Source organism: Octopus sinensis, linkage group LG2, assembly GCF_006345805.1.
Source record: "Octopus sinensis linkage group LG2, ASM634580v1, whole genome shotgun sequence".
In the NCBI taxonomy this organism is placed as follows: domain Eukaryota; kingdom Metazoa; phylum Mollusca; class Cephalopoda; order Octopoda; family Octopodidae; genus Octopus; species Octopus sinensis.
Window position 1 is genome coordinate 21,982,127 of NC_042998.1, and position 8,863 is coordinate 21,990,989.

Here is an 8,863-nt window from a genome sequence, read left to right on the forward strand (position 1 = left end):
TTTCTTTTAAATTTGCATCAAGGGTTGAGGGTGGGTGCTGCATATTCCTTGTCAGTGATCTTTAGAGCATAGAAGTAAAAGCATAATAATAATAATAATAATAATAATAATAAAGATAATAAAAAATAGAACCACCATAACTGTTTGTATGTTTGCTGGCTTTATTTTCCTTTTTCCGTTACTACAAAGAACGGCTTAAAAACAGAAATTCCTTTTATACCATTCTGCATTCATTTCATACAAAGCTGTGTTCGACTGAAATCTTTTCATTTCCTTGTGATTTAAACTGATCGCAAAAATTCTTGCTTCTTCTTAATTTATAGAATTACAAATCACCAAATGCCACAATCACTTTTAGCAAGCTAGTGAAGAAGGGTGGACGCTCAATGTGGTTGCTTGATCTGCTAGAAATAACAACCAAATTTCTCTGAAATCAAACCACTAGTTTTAAATAATGTATAGTCCTGGACACCTTTAAAACAATATTTCTCGACCACAGCTCATATGTCCCCTCGGGGGTCGATATTAGAATTTTGGGGTTCATCATCATCATCATCATCATCATTGTTTAATGTCTGTTTTCCATGATTGTTTAATTTTAACATGAAGCTGTAGAGTAGATATGAGGAGAGGCATCTTGATGGTTTGCTCATAAAATAAGGTAGAATATTTGGGCTGGATATGGCATATAAAAAGCACCCACTACACTCTCAAAGTGGTTGGTGTTAGGAAGGGCATCCAGCTGTAGAAACATTGCCAGATCAGGTTGGAGCCTGGTGCAGCCTCCTGGCTTGCCAGTTTCAGTCAAACCGTCCAACCCATGCCAGTATGGAAAGTAGAGATCAAACGATGATGATGATGACAAGATATTAAGTAGCATTTCTTATGCTTCTTTATGTTCAGAGCTCAAATCCTACAACAGTCAAATTTGCTTTCCATCTTTTCGGGGTTGATAAAATAGGGTACCAGTCAAAAGTTAAGGTTGATGAATAGATGTGCGGCACCCTTCATATTGCCAGCTTTACGTTAAAATTTGAAACATATGGAATCATTAATATAATGGGCAAAATGCTTAGAGGCACTTCAACAGCACTTTACATTTTGAGTTCAAATTCTTCCAAGGTCAACTTGGCATTTTATTGTTTTGGATGTTGTTGAAATAAAGTGCCAGTCAAATACCAGGACTGGTTAATTGACTTTGCCCCTACCCTCAAATTGCTAGCCTTATGCTAAAATATGAAACAGAGTCATTAAATAGCACAGTAGACAAAATGCTTAGTGGTGTTTCTACAAGCATTTTACATTCTGAGTTCAAATTCCACCAAGGTCGACTTTGACTTTCATCCTTTCGGGGTCAATAAATTAAGTACCAGTGAATCACTGGGGTTGATGCAGTTGACTCGTCCCCTCCCTCAAATGGCTGCCCTTGTGGCAAAATTTGAAACCAATATCTTGGATGTTGTTAAAATAAAGCATCACTTAAGTACTGAGGTCAATGTAATTGACTTGCTCCCTTCTTTAATTACTGACTCCCTTAATTACTTGCTCCCTTCTTTAATTACTGACCTTGTGCCAAAATTTGAAGCAATTATTATTAGCATTAATTGCAGGTGTAAGGCGGTGAGCTGGCAGAATTGTCAGCATACCGGTTGAAGTGCTTAACGGTATTTGGTCTGTCTTCACATTCTGAGTTCAAATGCTGCTGGGGTCAACTTTGCCTTTCATCCTTCCAGGGTCAATAAATTAAGTACCAGTTACACACTGGGGTCAATGTAATCGACTTGTCTCCTCCCCCAAGTTTCTGGCCTTGTGCCTATAGTGGAAAGGATTAGTAATTGCAGTTGTGGCTGTGTGGTAAGAAGCTTCCTTCCCAATCACATGGTCCCAGGTTCAGTTTCACTGTATGGCACCTTGGGCAACTGTCTTCTACTACAGCCTCGGGCCGACCAAAGCCTTCTGAGTGGATTTGGTAGATAGAAACTGAAAGAAGCCCGTCGTATATATGTATATATATATATATATGTATATGTATATATATGTATATGTATGTGTATATGTTTGTGTGTCTGTGTTGTCACCCCACCCAAAACATCGCTTGACAACCGATGCTGGTGTGTTTACGTCCTCGTAACTTAGCAGTTTGGTGAAAGAGACTGATAGAATAAGTACTAGGCTTGCAAAGAATAAGTCCTGGGGTCGATTTGCTTGACTAAAGGTGGTGCTCCAGCATGGCCTCAGTCAAATGACTGAAACAAGAAAAAGAAAAGAATATATCCACTGCCCTTCAAAATTACTGGCCTTGTGCTTAAATTAGAAACTTGTACGACAAGCGCTACAACTAACTCTACTACCAGTACCATCACCGATACTATCACAACTGTAACCACCACCACTACTGCTGCCTATGCAACCACTCCTAGTGCTACAACTAACACCATATACACAACTACTTGACCCACTAAAATGATTATTGTCATAAGTGGTAGTAAGTTAAATACCATAGTCAAGCATAAGATTCGTTTCTGTCACCACCACCAACCACCACCACCACCACCACCACTGCAAACCAATATCGTCGTCACCACCACCACTGCCGCCACTGTTGCCACCACCACCACCACACCACCACCACCACCACAACCACCACCACCACCACCACCACACCACCACCACCACAACCACCACCACCACCACCACAACCACAACCACCACCACCACCACCACCACACCACCACCACCACCACAACCACCACCACCACCACCACCACCACAACCACCACCACAACCACCACCACCACACCATCACCACCCACCACCACACCACCACCACCACCACCACCACAACCACCACCACAACCACCACCACCACCACCACCACCACCACCACCACCACCACCACCACCACCACCACCACCACCACCCCACCACCACCACCACCACCACCACCACCACCACCACCACCACCACCACCCCACCACCACCACCACCACCACCACCACTGCAAACCAATATCGTCGTCACCACCACCACTGCCGCCACTGTTGCCACCACCACCACCACTACCATCACTATTACCACCACTGCCACCACTGTCGTCACCACCACCACCACTGCCGCTGTTGTCATCATCCCCATCACCACATCCACCACCACTGCCACCGCTGTCGTCACCACCTCCACCACCTCCACCACTCTACCACCACTGTCACCACCACCACTCTACCACCACTGTCACCACCACCACTGCTGCTACTGTTTACTGTCACCACTACCGTCGCCACCACCACCACCACCACTGTCACCACTGTCGTCACCACTACCACCACAACCACTCTACCACCACTGCCGCTGTTGTCATCATCCCCATCACCACATCCACCACCACTGCCACCACTGTCGTCACCACCATCAGCACCTCCACCACTGTCACCACCACCACTACTGCTGCTGTCATTACCACTGCCACCGCAGTTCTCACCACCACCACCATCACAATAGCTGCTGTTACAAATAATGGTTAAGTTATTGAGGTTATAGTACTTATGCGTAATCATTATTACCTCCGTGAACAAGATACCTCAATAAATGCTTGATGGATTCGGATGAAACTTCCAGGGATGTTTGGCCTCACGACTGGCATGGACTGATTACATTTTGGGATCGACCCAGTACCGGACAAGGATCCTGGATTATTTTTCCGTTTTTCTTTTTTTAACTAATTTTTTAAAGTGGTCAGGTTTATTTTTAGTATTCTCATTTGTGAGAGCAGCTGAGCTTATTTCTGATATTCTCATTTTAAAAATGATCTCCGGTTAGTCGTTGAGAGGACGTTGGTGTTGCCTTGGCGGAGGTTTACGCTCTCCGAGTGCTCTTGTTTTTTAATTGCTTTTTGCCTTTGTTTTTCTTTGGAATCTTAATATTTCAAAGTAAAGCATTATTCATATTATGTTCATACGGAATATCATTGCTGGTGAGTACTGTTGACCATATATATATATATAACATGTTGATTCGCTAGCTTCTGCACGCATTTTTTTTTCTTCCTTGTTTCTCTCCGTGTTTCTTCTCTGTGTATCTTTCTGTTGAAGAGCGTAGGCTCGAAACGTAAAAGACTTGTTTTATTTATATTCCTGAGCACCATACTAATACAATTGTTTGTTTGTATTCCACATGCCTTCGTCTTTTGTTTATTTTCATAAAGCTTCCCGTTATATATATAATTATACTGTTTGATACGCTTCTGTACATATACTCTGTGATATATTTATACTATTATATTCCTTGATACACCTATACAGATACACTTCTGAATATTCTTATATAGATATTCTTATCGATATATAGATGTATTTATTTCTTGATACTCTTATATATGAGAGGGGTGCGGAAACTTGCCTGGTGTCCTAGAAGGCCTGGATGAAGGCCTGGCGTTTTGAGTTCTTTTATAGGGCAATAGAAAAGCTGCAATAAGCATGTGAATCTGTGAGGGGAATATGTTGAATAAAATCATGGTTAACTGATCCTCTTGTATTTTCTTTTTACCCTAAGCCAAGAACTTTTCAGCACCCCCTTGTAAATATACTCCTTGATACACTTATATATAGATACCTGGTGATACTGTCATATATGTATATATACTTGCTGAGATTCATATCTATCTATCTGTATGTATGTATGTCTATCTATCTATCTATCTATCTATACATACATACATACATACATACACCACACACACACACACACACACACACACACACACACACACATACACACACACATACACACACACACACACATACATACATATACATATATGCTTTTAGCTTAGTTTTTCTTCGGGGATGGCCAGATTGGAGCAATCTCAAGGTTAATCAGCCGAAATTGCAAGGATGATCCGGTTCTTGACTGAGGATAGGAAGCTTCGAATGACCCATCCTTGTTTCTTTTGTATCGCCCATCTGGATGTTTTGTTGTCCCTTTTTGTATCACCTAGTTGTCCGGATGTTTTGCATTCTTGTCCCATTTTGTACTATATACATATATATATTATATATATTTCTTTTTTCTCTCCTTGTTTTTTCTGTGTCCCTTTCTGTAGAAGTGCATAGGCTCGAAACAAAAGACTTTTTCTATTCCTGAGTGTTATACTTATACATCTGTTTGTTTTGTACACCACCTGTCTTCGTCTTTTGTTTTTTTTCATAAACTCTCCCTATATATATATAGCGGCATACATACAAGTTGTTCTCTTTTATATATATATATATATATATATATGTGGAATAAACTGCCTGCATCAGTTGTTGACTGCCATGACACTGCATCCTTTAAGGCCCTCATGCTTCCCGAAATCCGTCGAAACTACACCTGATTATATATACACTTTAGATGAGTTGTAGTGCACCTGAGCACTGTACACAATTATTATTATTATATTATTATTATTATTATTATTATTATATCTTTGCATTTTGAAATAATAGGCATGTAATAAACACACAGTAAACATGACTGTATATTCTGAGTCTTCCAAATGGATCATAATGTAATCTGTGTATTGTCCTTTGTACACCCTGATGATTTTCCATCCAAGTTATTTTAAAATGCAAAATTATATATTTATACATGTTTTGTAGTTTTAATTTTGTTTATGAAATGAAACAATTGTAGGTGAATATATCAATTAATTAATAAATTATTTTGTATCTATTAGATCTTTCTTAATAATATAATAAACTTAATAATAATATTTGATATTTTACAATATTTTATACAATATATTCATTGAAGAAATATTTCTTCAAAATACAATATATTAATCCAGTGTATCTTGGATAAAAATACCCTATAAGAGGTTTGAATATCCTCCTTGTAACTATGTATATATATATATATATATATATATATATACTCATGTCTAGAAACTGAGGTTGGGGGAAAGCAAGGGCATGCTCCCTGTACAAAATCTAGCTCCAAGAAAGCCTCATGATAGCAGGGGAGAATGGGCACCCACCCAAAGTCGCCCAAAGCTGCCCAAAGGTTGGGGTGGGCTGCACCTGCCTACCTCGGTTGCTATCGCCTTGAGGTAGATCCGGCTACCCCTGTTAACAGGGACAAAATCCTGATTTAAAACAGTGGATGATGATGATAATATATACACACACACACATACACGACAAGCTTCATTTAGTTTCCGTGTATCAAATCCACTCACAAGGCATTTGTTGGTTCAGGGCTATAGTAGAAGACACTTGCCCAAGGAGCCATGTGGTGGGACTGAACCCAGAACCATGTGGTTGGTAAGCAAGCTTCTTACCACACAGCTGCAGCTGTGCCTGGTCCATTTCCATCTCTCCGGTATTGGATGTGTGATGGTATACAAGCCTGTGTCTGAAGAACCAATGAGAGAGCCTTTACGTGGTCACCCACTTGACATGCTAGAAATCACAGTTAAAGTTCCTACTCACACACACACACACACACTCACACATCTCGAATCACATCCTGCCATCTTGAAAAAGGATGGACACTGGAATAATGCGGCCTTTTGATTATGCTAAAACTGGGAAAAGGATATGAATTCGGTTATGGGTCTACTTGATCAAAGCAATAAGAACAGAAGGAACCAGAACAACCACAGGGAGCAGCAGTAGCAGCAGCAGCAGCAGCAAAGCAAAACAATAGCAACGACTGTAATGTCAACAATTTCATAAATTTTCATCCGCTCAGAATCATTACTAATTTATTGTAAAAAGAAATTCCATCTCTTTTTCTCTCTCTCTTCCTTCCCCCTCTCTCTGTCTGTCTCTCTTACACACACACACAACACACACACATACATAGATGCATGCATACACACACACATACATACATACATACATACATACATACATGTCTTCTACTGTAGCCTCGGGCCGACCAATGCCTTGTGAGTGGATTTGGTAGACGGAAACTGAAAGAAGCCTGTCGTACATATGTATATATATATATATATATGTTTGTGTGTCTGTGTTTGTCCCCTAGCATTGCTTGACAACCGATGCTGGTGTGTTTACGTCCCCGTCACTTAGCGGTTCGGCAAAAAGAGACCGATAGAATAAGTACTAAGGCTTACAAAGAATAAGTCCAGGGGTCGATTTGCTCGACTAAAGGGGTGCTCCAGCATGGCCACAGTCAAATGACTGAAACAAGTAAAAGAGTAAAAAAAGAGTATACATACATACATACATACATGGCTGTGAGATAAGAGGTTTACTTTCTAAGTGCATGGTTCCGGCTTCGGTGCCACTGCATGGCACCTTGACCAAGTGTCTTCTACTTTTGTCTCAGGTCGACTAAATCCTTGTGAACGAAATTAGAAAACGGAAACTGAAAGAAGCCCATTGAATATTTGTATATATGTGTGTGTGTGTGTATGTACACTTCTCTGTCCCCCACCAGTGCTTGGCAACTTGTGCTGGGCTGTTTATGCCCCTGTAACTTAGCAGCTCAGCAAAAGAGACTGACAGACAGAGTAAGTGCCAGGCTTAAAAACTGATAAATATTGGGGTCAATTCATTCAAGATGGTACCTCAGTATGAATGAATCTTAATGACTGAAACAAGGAAAATATACATACATACATACATGTATATGTGGTTGTAATATATATAATATATATACATATATATATATATATATATATAGAATATATATATATTATATATATATATCTTTACTCTTTTACTGGTTTCAGTCATTTGACTGCAGCCATGCTGGAGCACTGCCTTTAATCGAGCAAATCGACCCGGGACTTATTCTTTTGTAAGCCCAAGTACTATTCTATCGGTCTCTTTTGCCGAACCGCTAAGTGACGGGGATGCAAACACACCAGCATCGGTTGTCAGCAATGCTAGGGAGACAAACACAGACACACAAACACACACATGCATATATAAATATATATATATATATACATATACATATATACGACGGGCTTCTTTCAGTTTCCGTCTGCCAAATCCACTCACAAGGCTTTGGTCGGCCCGAGGCTATAGTGGAGGACACTTGCCCACGCAGTGGGACTGAACCCGGAACCATGTGGTTGGTAAACAAGCTACTTACCACACAGCCACTCCTGCGCCTATATATATATATATATATATATATATATATATCATCATCATCATCATTATTTAACATCCGCTTTCCATGCTAGCATGGGTTGGACAGTTCGACCGGGGTCTGGGAAACCCGGAGGCTGCACCTGGTTCCAGTCTGATCTGGCAGTGTTGCTACAGCTGGATGCCCTTCCTAACGCTAACCACTCCGTGAGTGTAGTGGGTTTTTTTTTGCGTGCCACCATCACAGGGGCCAGATGAGGCTGGCAACGGCCATAATCGGTTGGTGCTTTTTACGTGCCACCAGCACAGATGCCAGTCATGGTGGCACTGGCATCGGCCACATTCAGATGGTGCTTTTAACGTGCCAATGGCACAACTACAATTTCCATTTGATTTTTATTTTTATTTTGACTTTGATGTTGCTGTACTTGACTCAATAGGTCTCCCGAGGCACAGCAGGTAGCCCTACGATCCAAGGTAAGCACAGCGGGCCATCCTGCGAGCCATGAACTCACTTCATTTTGTCGAGACTTTGCAGTCACAGCATATCTCCAGAAGTCTTGGTCTTTTGTCATTGCCTCTAATAATATATTTCTTTATCACCCACAAGGGGCTAAACATAGAGGGGGCAAACAAGGACAGACAAAGAGATTAAATCGATTACATCGACTCCAGTGCAATACTGGTACTTAATTTATCGACCCTGAAAGGATGAAAGGCAAAGTCGACCTCGGCGGAATTTGAACTCACAACGTAACGGC

At 40.9% G+C, this 8,863-nt stretch overlaps 1 protein-coding gene across 3 annotated transcripts in view; it reads left to right on the forward strand.

Moving 5' to 3' along the window:
• Positions 1–3,824: 3,824 nt before the first annotated feature.
• LOC115223138 overlaps positions 3,825–8,863 on the forward strand; it is a 260,373-nt gene continuing 255,334 nt past the window's right edge. For 2 of the 3 annotated variants that reach the window (XM_029793555.2, XM_036511919.1), the window contains exon 1: positions 3,825–3,970. The gene's annotated coding sequence lies outside the window, so the exon portion shown is untranslated. The remainder of the gene's footprint in view (positions 3,971–8,863) is intronic. The other variant, XM_029793565.2, reaches the window with a different exon arrangement.